The sequence below is a fragment of the Psammomys obesus genome, unplaced genomic scaffold, assembly GCF_907164565.1.
Source record: "Psammomys obesus unplaced genomic scaffold, mPsaObe1.curated_primary_1811, whole genome shotgun sequence".
Classification (NCBI taxonomy): domain Eukaryota; kingdom Metazoa; phylum Chordata; class Mammalia; order Rodentia; family Muridae; genus Psammomys; species Psammomys obesus.
This window is the reverse complement of record NW_026595556.1, coordinates 1-15,638: the sequence shown is the minus strand read 5'-3', so window position 1 is coordinate 15,638 and position 15,638 is coordinate 1. Positions and strand designations below refer to the sequence as shown.

General features: G+C 42.3%; 1 long non-coding RNA gene across 1 annotated transcript; it reads right to left on the bottom strand.

The window, feature by feature from the left end:
* Nucleotides 1-3,222: 3,222 nt before the first annotated feature.
* On the bottom strand, nucleotides 3,223-5,572 carry LOC129685796 (uncharacterized). The gene is made up of 3 exons (XR_008721540.1): nucleotides 5,540-5,572; nucleotides 4,149-4,187; nucleotides 3,223-3,262 (listed from the first exon to the last, which is right to left on the bottom strand). It is a non-coding gene; the product is annotated as an uncharacterized LOC129685796 (long non-coding RNA).
* Between the last annotated feature and the right edge of the window lie 10,066 nt (nucleotides 5,573-15,638).

The following is a 15,638-nucleotide window of genomic DNA, read 5'->3' as shown; positions in this document are numbered from 1 at the left end:
TGTGTGTGTGTGTGTGTGTGTGTGTGTGTGTGTGTGTGTGTGTGTGTTTTACATTATTATATTATTAGAGTAATACTGGCTTCATAAAAGGAGATCTGGAGTGATCCTTCTGTTTCTAGTTTTCTGAATAATTTTAAAAGTGTTGTTATAGGTCTCCTTAGAAAGTTTGGTGGAATTCTTCTATGAATCTAGGCATTTTTTGAGGGTTTTTAAAAATTACTGTTTCAATTGCCTTATTTCTTATGGGTCTTTGCTAGTTAGTGATCTCTTGTTGCTTTAACTTTGGTGATACAGAATCATGGTAGATGTAGACACGGCCTTTCTGTAGTCGCTGGTCCCAGACTGACTAAAAAGTGGAAAGCGAGCTCAGCACCTGTATCCACCTCTCCATGCTTCCTGACTGTGGGTGCAGTGTGAGCTCCACCTGCCCCAGCTAGAGCTGCAACCTCTGCCATGCCATCCCAGTCATGGTGGACAGTACTTTAAACTGTGAGCCCAAATGAATCGTCCTTCCTTAAGTTACTTTTGTCAGGCATTTTGTTTTAAACAAGAAAGGTGACTCATATGCTTCTGCTTTGTTAATTTTTGATGTGGAATATCTAATTAAGTATGGCTTACCTTAGTTAAAAATAAGGAATTAGAAAATAAAATAGACAATTGTCAACATAAAGTGACCTAATGACTCCAGTGTGACTGGGCATGAGACTTATGCAGAAACCCTGCAGACGGAACCTCTCTGCCATTGTAGACTTCTAACAGAAATTTAAAAATCAGGAGAGTGAGAGCAAAGGCTGACAGTAGAAGCACCAGGCTGGGCATGGTGGTTTACTTAGGAGGCAGAGGCAGAGGTTGATCTCTGAAAGTTTGAGGCTAGCCTAGTCTACATAGTAAGTTTCGGGAGAGCCAGGACTACAAAGTCAGACCCTGTCTTTAAAAAAAGTAGCAGGCTTGGGGACCAAGGAAGAAACATGAACTAAAAATGGTGATTGAGTAATGACATGAGAGTTGACTCACTGATCAGATATGGGGTCTTCGATGTCATCTCTGCAAAAACAAGGAAGCTATCATCAATAGATGTTTGATTTCAATTATGGAGATTTATTTGACCCATTCATTGGTACAGAACATCTCTGTCTTACAGTGTGTTGCCAGTTTCTCAGTGGGTCAGCTTGACACCAAGGGACCTGAAGACTCTTCTTGACATCTTAGACAAAACAAATGTGAGACCTGACTGGTATTTCTAGGTAGAGAGTAGTGCAGAACCCCAGGTAATTACTGAACCTCTGAGGTCTTAGTTTCCTCCTTTGTAAAAAATGGATGCTCCATGTGTTTGTGTAAGCACAACACTGCTTGATGGAGCTTATCCATGCTGGAAAATGGATAACCAGTCAACATCAGCTGTTACTGTATTCGGCTTAACTTCTGCCTTCCCAGCATTCACAGCATCCCATTTCCAGCACTGATCTTACTCCTCCTGAGTCCTCTTGCTGTTTCTGGATGAACAGCCTTCCCAATGTCACAGGCAAAAGCAAAATTGATCTCAAATGTTTTTCTTGGTGTCTACAGCCTGTGGTGTTCCTGTCTTTTCTAAAGCCTCTTTTTGATAGACATATATGTATCTGTGTAGTAGGACTAGTACACACAGGATTTTATTGCTTTGCTTTAGTTTAGTTTATATTCCATTTACCTTCTGATTGTATCTGCATATTAATCATGAACTTCTTATAGGTGTACAAGCCTGAAAGAAGCTCTAGAGAGAACATGTTTCCTTCCCCACAACAGATTTCCCATCAGTCAAGTTCCTTGCCCAAGGTCACAGAGCAAATGATGGCACATCAGCACACAGTTCAGAGCTGTTGCTCCATGCTTCTTACCTTTGGCTTCAAAATAATAATAAGCCATGAAATTTTTCCCAATGTTGTTCTCGCTGCGGAAGTACACGAGGGTCATTGAGCTGGAGTGGGATGCAAAGGCGATGTGAAACCCACGGCAGGGCTTCCCCAAGGACTTTGTAGAAGATGGGGGGCCATCTAGGATTTCAAAATACTCATTGGAGCAGTCGAGGCTGGGGAAGCAAATATCATGAATTCCACTTAACCGGCTCATCAGGAAGTTAGGAGGTTATTTTGTGAGTAAGAATGCTGGGGACAAGCACAAGGCCTGCTTGTGATGTGACACAAGTGTGGTCGCTTTATCCTGTGTTTTTCCTTGAAAAATACTGTCTGGAAGATGGGACGCTCAGCTGATGACAGAGAAAGAAGACTGACCTAGTGGACCCCTCTGAGGAGCTGGGAACTGCTGTGGCCATAGGGTACGACACAGTCTTTTCTAAGAAGCTATGTGCTTACGATACAACCCGGCAGTCACACTATTGAGTACTCATCCCTGATGAATGAACTTCTATTGGCATAAAACCTTCCCTGAATGTTTCCAGAAGCTACATTTGCAGTAATTGAAGACTAGAAACAACCTGGATGTTCCTCAGACTGGAAAGGATTAACCAGCTCGGCACAGCCATACGAATGAAATCCTTTTCCACAGTAAAGAGCAACACCCCCTGGATAGTGCAGCAATCTGAATGGATCTTAGGGCCACTGTGATGAGCGAAAGTCAACTCCCCAAACTATACGGTGTGTGATTCCATTCGCAGGACATTATTGAAATGGCAATGTGCAGAGGTGAAGAATGGATTACGGTTAAGAGATGGAGACGGGAAACCCAAGGACACAAAGGTGGAAGGGTAGCTCCTTTGGGCAATGTACCTAGAATGCAACGGTGGGTTTCGTGAAGCCGTTCACAAAGTTAGTCTGTGTGGAACTGCTCACACAAAGTATTGCATGTAAAAATCGTTGGGAATTGAATACAGGTTTGGGTCTGCTTACTAGTAACACACTACTTTCAGTTTGCTGGCTTTCATAATGTGCTAGCGCCGGGATGCTTGTGAGGGGTACACAGAGCTGTGTGTTGTCTTTTGCAGTTTCCTTTGTGCTCACAGTTCTTTCAGAATGACAAGTTGAAACTACATGAAACAGTCCTTTGCACATGAGGATCAGTGCAGGGATGAACAGTTAAAACGCTGACCTGCACTGTATACTCACAGTATGTACCACTTACTCAAGAGATGGGAACGCCAGCCGCACGTGATCAGAGGCGCCGGCCTTGATTTCCCACACACAGGTTATATTGTCGTGCATTTCGTTCATTGGGGGATTCCTAATTTTTCCAGGTGCTTTGGTAAGAACTCCCCCACACCGAGATTTTTCTAGAAGAAGAAGAAGAGGTTGTGACAACAAACCTGCACAAGCACACCAGGCCTCATGCCAACATGCATGGGAGAAAGGTTCACAAGAAAGTCCCCGCTCCTAGCTGAAGTGCTGCAGGTAGTCAATGGCTCCTGAGGGAGAGTCGGTTTTATTTATGGATAAGGCCCCCGATAGGTTGTCCTTCCTCAAACCCTAAACCCTTATAGGTGTTAGAAGGGTGAGGGTGGGATGGAAATGGTGCAGCTGTGGTATACTCATTGTATGAAATTCCAAGAAAACTTCAGCTTTGAAACTTTAGTTTTCATTGTTCAGTTTACTCCTTCGTTGTTTCCAGTTGAGACTGAGCCTGTGTGGGATGTCTATGAATGTGATGATAACGGTGGCTGGCCCACCATCAGCCATCATTATTTTAAAGATGCTATTAAAAATCTATTAGGTAGAAAGAAGTTGCCTTGAGTGGTTCACCTTTCTATTAATGATAGCATTTTACAGCCACTGGTCCACCCATCTGTCTGGCTTTTGCTTTTTTTCAACCTGGTTGTCTGTATATCTGTTCTTTATAGTGGACCCATTCTGAAGTGATGGCTTTGGGTGCTGACTGGCAACATCATTACATAAATGGTTGCATGTCTAACCTTCACTCATGGTGCTCCAGTTGGAAGAACACAATAGTGGCACCATGTCTTTGCTTAGAACTCCTGCTGTGACTGACTGGAGATAAAATCACATCCCTAAGTACACCGGCCTTTTCTTGGGATTCTTCATAGATCAATTTCAGTGGGGTGACCTAGACCATGTGGTGATATTCTGGTATAGTTTTCTTGAAGAATCACTTTAAGGCTTGATCAATAAGGAAGAAGACATCCAAGGACATTGTGTTCTCACCTGGACCCGTTGTTCCTTCCACGGCAGCCACTAGGGGATCTGCAAACACAAAAAGACAATGTGGACCAAAAGGTGCCACAGGCGAGCACAGCTGCCTGTATAGGAGAATCATGAATTCATGGCAAACACAGTGCCCCAGCCCCTCCCAAACCTCCTGAGGAGAGATCTGAGCAGCACAGGGCTTTACGGTACAGTATTCACGCAGTGCTGACACAGAGCCCTCTTAGAGTTCCATGGATTACTCTCTTGTCCCAGAGGAAAAGGAGAGGATTTTTAAATTAAGGGTTTAAAAAATAAAGATGTAAAATTCTAGCTCCTAAAGCCTCATCCAGTAACCCATGGGGCTGGGGATTATAAGCTTAGAATGTAGAAATAAGAAGACATAGTACTTCAGGGGCCAGACTGAGATGGTGTGGTTGGTAGTGCGGCCAGCCAGCCTAGCCTAACCAGTGAGCTCCATGCTAATAAGAGACCTTGTCTCAACGAATAAGATAGACAGTGCCTTGAGGTTGTGCTCTCTCTCTCTCTCTCTCTCTCTCTCTCTCTCTCTCTCTCGCACACACACACACACCCCCACACACGCTTTCCTTTGACTCTGTGTTGCTAAGAGATACTGAGTCAGGACTTAAGGTTGCAGGAACTTCTCCAGGCTCCCGACAGCTCCCTTCTAGCAACTCTCTGCTCAGTATCATCCACTGAAGATTATCCTTCTGGATCAATTCCTTCCCACCTGGCAGGGCTGACAGCTAGTGGAGGATGTAAATGAAACTTTTCCAGAACTTGGGATATCAGCTTTATTCCTGATTCTCTCTCTCTCTCTCTCTCTCTCTCTCTCTCTCTCTGACTGAGAATTATCTGAGAGCATGACATCCAGGACCTTAAGATTTGAGGAGAGAGAGAGAGAGACTGAGCAGGAGAGCTCTGGGGGGATGAAGGAACACCAACAGCAATGGAAGTTCTGAGGAGCCTGGGTTGTACCAGGAACAAGGCAGAGACATAGAGGGAATGGCAATGGGAATTGCCTCACTGGACAGTATTTGTCTCACTAGACAGTCCCCACTGGGAAGGAAGTGTCTCGGCCACAGTTTGCATTTCAACCACGTCCTACCCAACCATGTGGCACCGTCTCTATGCAAACCTCAAAACAGACTGAATGGAGTGTTCTACAGAACTCTGATGGATCAGTTATCCTGTGTGTAGGATGCACAGTGGTAATGGGGCTGGGCGGGATGACTCTGAAGCTGCTGTCTGCTCTCCTCTTAGACAACTGGGTGATTGCACATTCTCTTTCTGCCACTCCACTGCCTTGAAGCATAAGTCAAATCCAGTTTTCAGCAGAGCCTCTTCCCCAAGCTCACAGTGAGCACACACGTCAACATCGTCTTCCCTACCTGATAGTGCGGTCGCTACATATTCAGCATCTGCAAAAGTGAGAGATGAAAACAGTTGCTGTGAGTGTCTGACATGCTGGCACGTGTTCAATGGTTGTTTTCACACACGATGTGATAATTAGTTCTTGTTCACTGTCAACTTAACTGGATTTGGGACCACCTCTGAACACGTCTGCAAGGTGTTTCCAGAAAGGTTTGGCTGAGGATGAAAGTCTATAACCTGATGGGAGGTGGTCCCAGGTTGAATGAAAGGGAGAAAAGTAAAAGAAGAAAGCACTACCCACCCACCCCCAGTCTGATTTGTGGCTTCGGGTGAAATGGGACAAGCTCATTCACACTTCCACCACCACCATGGTAGAGTGTATCAAAGCACACGCTTCCTTCCTTCCTCTTTCACCAGTATTTTGCTACGGTGAGAAGAAGCATCACGAATGTAGGTGTGCAGGGTGCTCTCCTGGAAGGGCAGTGGGCTTTACCTGAACAGATGACGCTGGCATCTTCACTGTGATCACAGTTGTGGGAGAACCAGCCAATGTGGGAGCACTCCTCCAGGTGCTCCTCGTGTCCCTTGCAGTGCACATTGTCAAGGAGAATCTTCCCAGAGCCTTCTCCAAAGTAAGCTTCACTCAGGGCTGACACAGCCCAGCCGCACCCCAGTTGCCTGCAGATGATGTTTGCTTCCGGAAGGTCCCAGAGGTCATCACACACAGTCCCCCAGACTCCCTGGTAGAAGAGCTCTACACGGCCCGCGCAGCTCCCGTGGTTGCCGGCCAGCCGCACAGGGACCCGGCCTCCTGTGGAAGAAAATGGAAGCAGGGAGATTGAAAACTGCCTTCTCTGCCCACTGATGGCTAACATCTACAACCCAGTCTCTGTTCTTATCTTCCCTGAGCCGCCCAAAGCAGCCTCTGCAATGACCGCCCTGTCTGCTTCACAGGACCAATGGTGTTTTCCTTATCTACATCCTGTTTCAAGGCAGCTTCACTCCTGTTCACTCCTGCAGAAATAGCCATCATTCTCTTTATAGCACAGCACTGAGATGCTCCCAGTGACAGGTTTGGCTTCTTCCCTCCTCTATTGGCACTGTTCTAGGGGCCTTGGATCATCTTGGCTGTGAGAGCTTGCAGAGGTAGTTTATTTCCTGACCACCCTGGAGCACCATATGAATTAGCTCAGGCTAGCACGCTGCATGATGAAGACATGTAGCTTGTCACCTCACTCACTTCAGATGACAGCTCTATTGCTTCCGGACATGTGAGGGGAGCAATCCTAGGACACACATCTTCAAATGGTTCTCCAGTGAGCCACATGCATGCATAGACTAAAGCCACAGCCAGCCAGCCTGACCTAGAACAGCAGAACTGTCCAGCCAACTTGTAAACTCAAGTAATTTTTAAAAGTGGTGATTATTTTATACCTCCATGTTTGGGGGCTAGTTTTGCATGGCAATAGGTAATCTAAATATTTCTTTATCCATACTCCCTTTTAGATAACCTACCCTACTCATAGCCAAAGAAAGACCTGGGGTCAAGGTCACAGATCCTGGAACGGAGTCTACCTGGTTAAGCTGGTAACAGGAGTTCACATTTCCTCCCTGAAGAAATATATATGTTTGCACTTCTTTCAACCGTGGGCAGAGGGGCTTATTATCAAGGAAGGTAGTGATTAATGCAGAGATTTATAACTGTTCAAAGTGCTGAGAATAAGTGACAGTGAATGATCAGCCATAGGAGAAATATTTAAAACCCTCCCTCCTGCACACATACACCTTGGTTGGTACTGTGTAGCTCACTAGGTTTCCATGAGCTCTTTTGTGAGTTGTTCCCTCTTTCTGTTTTAGCAGTAACACAGAGGTGTCTGTCCAAGAGCATAGCAGCCACCTAGGTCTATGGTAATTAGGTCTCAGTTCTCAGAAGCCTCGGCCTTGTGAGGCTTCCAAGGAAGTGTCACATTTATCTTCTTAATTTTCCCAGAATATCAGGTGGTGTTGTGCTTCCTCTGTAAGGACCTTGGATAATAAGGGCGAGATGTTGGGATCTGAGAAATGCGAACAGTGGATTCCCCAAGGCTCCTTTACTCTCTTTGGGATTTGTGAATTTTATAGTTTTCATCAACTCCCATATATATATATATATATATATATATATATATATATATATATATATATATATATATGTAAAGCAAAACAAATATTTACTTATTTATTGTGACTTTAAAATTTTTTGGAATATACTATCAAAAATGGTTAAGCCTAAAGCTTAAATCACATATCAAACCCTATGCATTAATAGTGGGTGACTTCAACATCCCACTCTCACTAATGGACAGGTCATCCAGACAGAAACTAAACAGATAAATAATGGAACTAACAGATATTATGACCCAAATGGACTTAACAGATATCTACAGAACATTTCACTGAAACACAAAAGAATATACCTTCTCAGCACCTTATGGAACCTTCTCAAAAATTGACCATACACTTGGACACAAAGCAAGTCTCAACAGATACAAGAAAATTGAAATAACCCCTGTTGCCAGACCACCATGAATAAAAGCTAGATTTCAACAATAAAAGAAACAACAGAAAGCCTACAAACTCATAGAAACTGAACAACTCCCTACTCAATGACCACTGGGTCAAGGAAGAAATAAAGAAAAGTTAAAAACTTCCTAGAATTCAATGAAAATGAATGCACAACATACCCAAACTTATGGGACACAATGAAAGCTGTGCTAAGAAAAAAATTCATAGCACTAAGTGCCTTCATAAAGAAATTGGAACGATCTCATACTAGCAATTTAAAAGCATACCTGAAAGCTCTAGGAAGGAAGGAAGGAAGGAAGGAAAGAAAGAAAGAAAGAAAGAAAGAAAGAAAGAAAGAAAGAAAGAAAGAAAGAAAACCCAAGAGGAGTAGACTGCAGGAAATTATTCAACTCATGGCTGAAATCAATAAAATAGAAAAAATAGAATACAAAGAATCAATGAAACAAAGAGTTGGTTCTCAGAGAAAATCAACAAGATTGACAAACCCTTAGCTAAACTAACCAAAAAGCAGAGAGAAAAAATATCCAAGTTAACAAAATCAGAAACAAAAAGAGAGACATAACAACAGACACTGAGGAAAACATTAGCTCTTATTTCAAAAACCTGTATTCCACAAAATTGGAAAATCTAAAAGAAATGGGCAATTTTCTTGATAGGTATAGCTTATCAAATAAAGTTGAATTGAGATTAGGTAAACAATCTAAATAGGCCTAGAACCCCTAAGGGTTATAAAACATAAAAACCCTGGGCCAGATGGTTTTAGTGCAGAATTCTACCAGAAAAACTAGTACTAATACTCCCCAAATTATTCCACAAAATAGAAATAGAAGGAACTCTGCCAAATTTATTTGAGGTCACAGTCACCCTGTTACCTAAACCACACATTCAACAAATAAAGAGAATTTCAGACTAATTTCCCTTGTGAACATTAATGCAAAAACACTCAATAAAATACTCGCAAACAGAATCCAAGAACACATCAAAAATATAATCCACCATAATAAAGTAGGCTTCATCCAAAAAATGCAGAGATGGCTCAACATTTGAAAATCTGTCAATGTAATCCACCATGTAAACAAACTGAAAGAAAAAAAAAAACATGATCATCTCCTTAGATACTGGAAAAGCTTTTGCCAGAATCCAACACCCATTCATGATAAAAGTCTTGAGGAGAGCAGGAATACAAGGCACATAACTAAATATAATAAAGGCAATATACAGCAAGCTGATAGCTAATATCAAATTAAATGGAGAGAAATTTAAAGCAATTCTACTAAAATCAGGGACAAGATAAGGCTGCGCATTCTCTCCATATCTAGTCAATATAGTACTTGAAGTGTTAGCTAGAACAATAAGACAACTAAGGGAGTTCAAGGGGATACAAATTGGAAAGGAAGAAGTCAAAGTATCACTATTTGCATATGATATGATAGTACATATAACCCCAAAATTCTAACAGAGAACCCCTACAGCTGATAAACACCTCAGGGAAGTATCTGGATACAAAATTACCTTTAAAATAACGGTAGCCAGCTGGGTGTGGTGGCACACATCTGTAATTCCAGCACTCAGGGAGGCAGAAGTAGGTGGATCACTGTGAGTTTGAGGCTAGCCTGGTCTACAAAGTGAGTCTAGGGCAGCCAAAGCTATACAGAGAAACCCTGTCTCAGAAAACAAAATACCAAAAAACAAAACAAAACAAAAAACAAAAAACAAACAAAAACCAAATCAGTAGCCTTCCTATATACAAATAATCAATGGTCTTAGAAAGAAATCAGGGAAACAGTACTCCTCACAATAGTCACAAATAATATAAAATATCTCAGCGTAACTCCAACCAAGCAAGTGAAAGACTTGTATGACAAGAATTTCAAGACTTTGATGAAAGAAATTGAAGAAGGTATCAGAAGATGGAAGGTTTCCCATGCTCATGTATTTGTGGGATTAACATAGGAAAAATAACCATCTTACCAAAGCAATTTACAAATTTATGCATTCTCATCAAAATTCCAACACAATTCTTTACAGACTTTGAAAGAACAATTCTCAATTCATATGGAAAAACAAAAAGCCAGGATTAGCTAAAACAATTCTGTACAATAAAAGAACTTCTGGAGGTATCACCACCCCTGATTTCAAGCTGTATTATAGAGTAATAGTAATAAAAACTGCATGGTATTGGCATAAAAACAGACAAGTTGTTAAATGGAATCAAATCGAAGATCCAGAAGTAAATCCACACACCTACAGACACTTGGTTTTTTACAAAGAAACTAAAATTATACAATGGAATAAGAAAGTATTTCCAACAAATGGTGCTGGTCTAACTGAATGTCTTCCTGAGGAAAAACGAAAATAGATCCATATTTATCACCCTACACAAAACTCAAGACCAAGTGGACCAAGACCTCGACATAAAACATAAAACCGGAAACATTAAACCGGATAGAAGATAAAGTGGAGAATAGCCTTGAACTCATTGGCACAGGAGAGAGCTTCCTTTACAGAACACCAATCATGCAGGCACTAAGATCAACAATTAATAAGTGGGACCTCATGAAACTGAAATGCTTCTGCAGAGCAAAAGCTACCATCAAAAAGAAGAAAGGGCAGGATACAGGCTGGGAAAATATCTTCTCTAACCCCACATCTGACAAGGGATGATAGCCACAATATATAAAGAACTCAAGAAACTAGATACCAATAAACCAAATAACCCAATTAGAAAATAGAGTACAGATTCAAACAGAGAATTCTCAACAGAGGAATCTCAAATGACTGATAAGCACTTGAAGAAATATTCAACATCCTTACCAGTCAGGGAAATGCAAATCAAAATGACTCTGAGATTCCATCTTACCCCGTCAGAATGGCTAAGATTAATTTTTGGATTTAAGTGACAGCTAATGCTGAGGATGTAGAGCAAGGAGAGCACTCCCCCATGGCTGATGGGAGTGCAAACTTGCCCAGCTACTTTGGAAATCAATTTGGCAGTTCCTCAGAAAATCAGGAATTGATCTACCCTAAGACCCAGTTATACCACTACTGGGCATATATCCAAAGTACGCTGTACCATACCACAAGGATTTTATTGCAATGCCCCAAGCCTCCTGAACTCTTTATAATCAACTAAACTTAAACATCCCCCATGTGGACTTTATTAAGTCAATCTCGGCGTTTACTTAAGAAGTGGAGATGACTTTCCATGTGTTGTGTAGAATGACTATAAACTCTTCTACCCCTGGGGGAGGCTCAATCATGACAGACCACTGTGACACATGACAAGATAAAGGTGTCCTTCCATATCCATTTGAAGGGGATGATGGCATGAACACCATATGTCATACTTATCTGAACTGCAAACTTGATGCAGCCTAGAACCATCTAAAGAGAGAAGCCTCAACTTAAAAATTGCCTAGATAGGATCAGCCTGTGGGTATGTTGGTTGGGGAGTGGGGTTGTCTTGATTGTTACAATTTGATATGAGAGAGGCCAGCCCCCTGTAGAAGGAACCATTCCATGAGCAGGTGGCCCTGGGCTATAGAAGAAAGCAACTTAAGCATGAGTCTGAACCAGGCAGCAAGCAGCCTTGATTTCTGCTTTGTAATCCAGCTTGAGATCCTGTCCTGGCTTTCCTCAGTGATAGACCATAACTTGTAAATTGAAATAATCCCCCTTCTCTCCAGGTTGCCTTTGATCAGAATGTTTTATCACAGCAGCAGAAAGGAAATTAGAACACAATGTCATGCAGAGGTCTTGCTACTCTCACTTATGAAAAATGCATTCTCAGGAGGAAAAGCCACAGCCAAACAACTAACCTGACGATTTGTATGATGAGGTGAGATGCTCAGGATCTGCCGCTGGGGCGAGGCCTGGTGATCTGTCAGCACCTGTGGGCGCAGGAACTGGACATTAGGGTCTAGAGGGATCATTACATTGTGATCTCAGTAACTTTGAAAAGATGAAACAGCGTTGACATCCAGGGAGAATTACAGCCACACACCATTGCAGACAGTGCTGGACTTTGGTGAAACAGAGTAGAGCTCACAGACTATTTGGATGCGATTGATATTTCATAAAGAGCTTTTAGAAAACAGGACAAGAAATCATTTGGCACAATAAACATCCCATTGCCTGGCTATCCCATCATCGACTTAAATAATCTCCAGTCCTGCCATGGATACATGTAATTAGCATGTGCTTTACTCTCCTGACCCAGGTAGATCTACTATGATCCCACAAACACGAGTTTTAGAAGGCGAAGTTTACCTAAAGCATACCATGCAAGAATTGGACCAACCCAGAAGTCTGTGTTATCATGCCGCAACAAAAGACTCCAGAGTAGGAGCAGGAACAAGAGCCACCAGCACGGAGGCTGCTTAGAGTGCACTGTGAAGGTATCACAGAGGCCACACGTAAAATACAGACAATACAACATGTTGACAAGGATTCAAAACAACTGTAACCCTCACACAAACGTGGCAACTTAACAGGAGCATCCATGTTGGAAAATAGTCTATAAATTCTTAAAGATTTAAGGTGGCTTTGCTCATGCCAATGAATATCAATAACAAACTCAGCATCCATAATTTACCAGTGGATGAATTTTGGTATGTCCATATAATAAAATTGGACTTTGGAATAAGAAAGAACAAATTAGAATAATAAAGAAACTATTAATATTAGCAATAAAAAGGGCAGATATCAGGAATTGCTTGGATGACTCATTATTACACAAGTAGAGAATCCCAGCCCAGCTGGGTGTGGTGGTGCATGCTCCCAAATCCAGTACTCAAAAGGAAGAGACAGGCAGGTCTCCACTGAAGTACAATCTACCTCAAGCAAAATCTGCCAGCCTTTTGAGACTCGTGTACAGAATTCCAGGTCAGCCAGGGGTATGTAGTGAAAGCTTGTCTCAAAAGGAAGAGGAGGAAGAGAAAAAGAAGAAGAGGAGGAGGAGAAGAAGGGAAGAAAAGAAAAAGAATCTTAGTACAAAAGAAAAAGAAAAGAAAAATAATAAAAGGCTATATACTATTTTGGGTCTTCCATAAGAAAAGCAAGTACTCAATCCCAGAGCCATCTCTCCTGCCACAAATGTTATATATCTTGAAGATGCTGATAGTTTATACACCTGTAACTATTAAAACTCTTTGAAAAATATGCTAAATTTTGCTGTAGGTAGATTACACTCAATATAGCTGACTTATAATGAAGGACTTCATGTAAGTATGGGGTTAGAATGTAGAGAGTATAGACACAGAAGCCAGGTAGGAAAAGTCTGTTGTCATCCAGAATGGAAGGGACAGTGAAGGCTTGAACCAGAACAGTGGCTGGGACACAAAAAGGAGGCCATGAATGAAACCCTGGGTACCATTTCAATCCACAATGCTATGATTTGAATCTAAAAAAAAAAAAAAAAATGACTGCTCAAAGGCTCATATGTTAAAGCCTGCTTGCTTGGCCAATGGGCTGTTGAGAAGTAATTCCTATTATGAAGAGTTTAACTTCTTGGTGGATAAATTTATTGACAAATTCAGAGCCCAGAGAACTACGAGGAGGTTAGTGGATGTAAGTCACTGGGAATGTTTCACTGAAGAGTATCCATGTCCCTGGTTTTCTACTATCTGGCTGTCTGCCTCACTGGCCACTATGAGAGCCCTGCATTGCCACACCCTTTTACCACAATGTTCAACTCCTACCGCAGGTCCCGAGGCAATGGAGCCTGTCCACTTCTGAAGCTCCGAGGCAAACTAAAGCCTTTCTCTCTTAACTTGTTTTCTCAGTCACTTCATCATAACAACAAGAAAGCGTCCCATACTGTAGCTGTCAATTAAGCACTGTGTATGCGTAGGCATAATACATGTATCAGGAAACAGGGAGGTCAACCACAAAATTCGGCTTATCTGGGACATTCATTTTTGATGGTGGTAGTGGTGGTGATGACGTAGGAGATGCTGATAACTTTGATGATAATAGCAATGAGGATGACAATAGTGAGGGTGATACCTTTTCTATTTGTAAGGGTGGAAATATTGCTTTTTAATTGTTTTAAGACAGTGACTTTCATAGTGTGGTCCCGAGAGCAGCATCATAAAGATGCTAGACTTGTCAGATAGGCAAATTGTGGTGGTTGGGATGACAATGCCGCCCATGTGCTCATATTTGGATGGTTAGTCACCAGAGAGTGAAACTGTTTGAGAAGGATTAGGAGGTTTGGCCTTCTTGGAGGAAATATGTCACTTGGAGTGGGCTTTGAAGTTTCAAAAGCCTGTGCCAGGCCCAGTGTCCCTTTCTCTGTCTGCTGCCTCTGGGTCAGGATATAAAACTGTCAGCTCCAGGACCATGGCTGTCTGCTTCACACCATGATGATCATGGACTAACCCTCTAAAACTGTAAGCAAACCCCCAGTTAAGCATTTTCTTTTGTAAGAGTTGCCTTAGTCATGGTGTCTCTTCACGACAATAGAACAGTAACTAAGACACAAATCATTATACTGTATCCTAAACCTACTGAGAAATGCTGAGCATGACCATGTCTCAATGACATGTCTTAATCCAATGACCCATGTCTTAATAGGCCTTCCATGCGATTCTGAAATGCCAAAAGTTTGAAGAGCACTGCAATATGACAAGGGGGGTAGGTGGGGGTGAAGTGGCCTCTTGCCTTTTCTGAGTGGCCAAGAGTTACTCTGAAAGTATATACACAAAATTTTTCAGTTGCTGCTATCCCCTGACTGACTTCAAAGATATTATTTCTGATCTAATGACTGAAAGGCAAACAGTCATTTGCTCTCAAATAAGCACTTGTAGACTGATGAGATGACTCAGTGGCTAAAGGTGCTTGCGGCCAAGCCTGAAAACCTGCGTTCAATCCATGGGCCTCATCTGGTGAAAGGAGAGAACCAAGTTTTGAAAGTTGTCCTCTGTCCTCCATACATGCACCATGGTATGTACACACACACACACACACACACACACACACACACACACGAATGCGCATGCACACATAACACACATGCACAATGAAATAAAAACTTCAAAGAAGCACTTTGTGACTCCTGATGTTCCAAGTCACAGTAGAGTATACCTTAAAGGCCAGGGATTTCTGTCCTTCAGTAGCCACAGAACAGCCATCTTGTCTGTAGCTACTTGTGGATTATAATCAGAACCAAAGATGGCTATGCCCTCTGGGAGACTGGAGCCAATGCTCTCATCCTCCGCTTTCTCTGTCAGTGTTGTTCTTCTGCGGAGCACTCTACCGAACAACTCCTCCCACCCAAGATGTCCAGGATCACCTCTAGGGAAGCTATCAGAAGAGAAGCTAATCCATAGGACACCTTTCCTCGGAGGTGGTAGGGCTGGAGAGAAACACTCAACACTAAGAGCTGCCTACTATGGAGTGCTGAGATTTAAGCAGGACCTCTCTAGGCTTTAACTGTAGATCATTCAAACTGGATCATTCTGTAGACTGCTAAAAGCCTCATTCAATAAGCTCATTCTTATGCCACATCCATCACACAGAATAAACCAGGGAGGCAGAAGTCAAATCAGA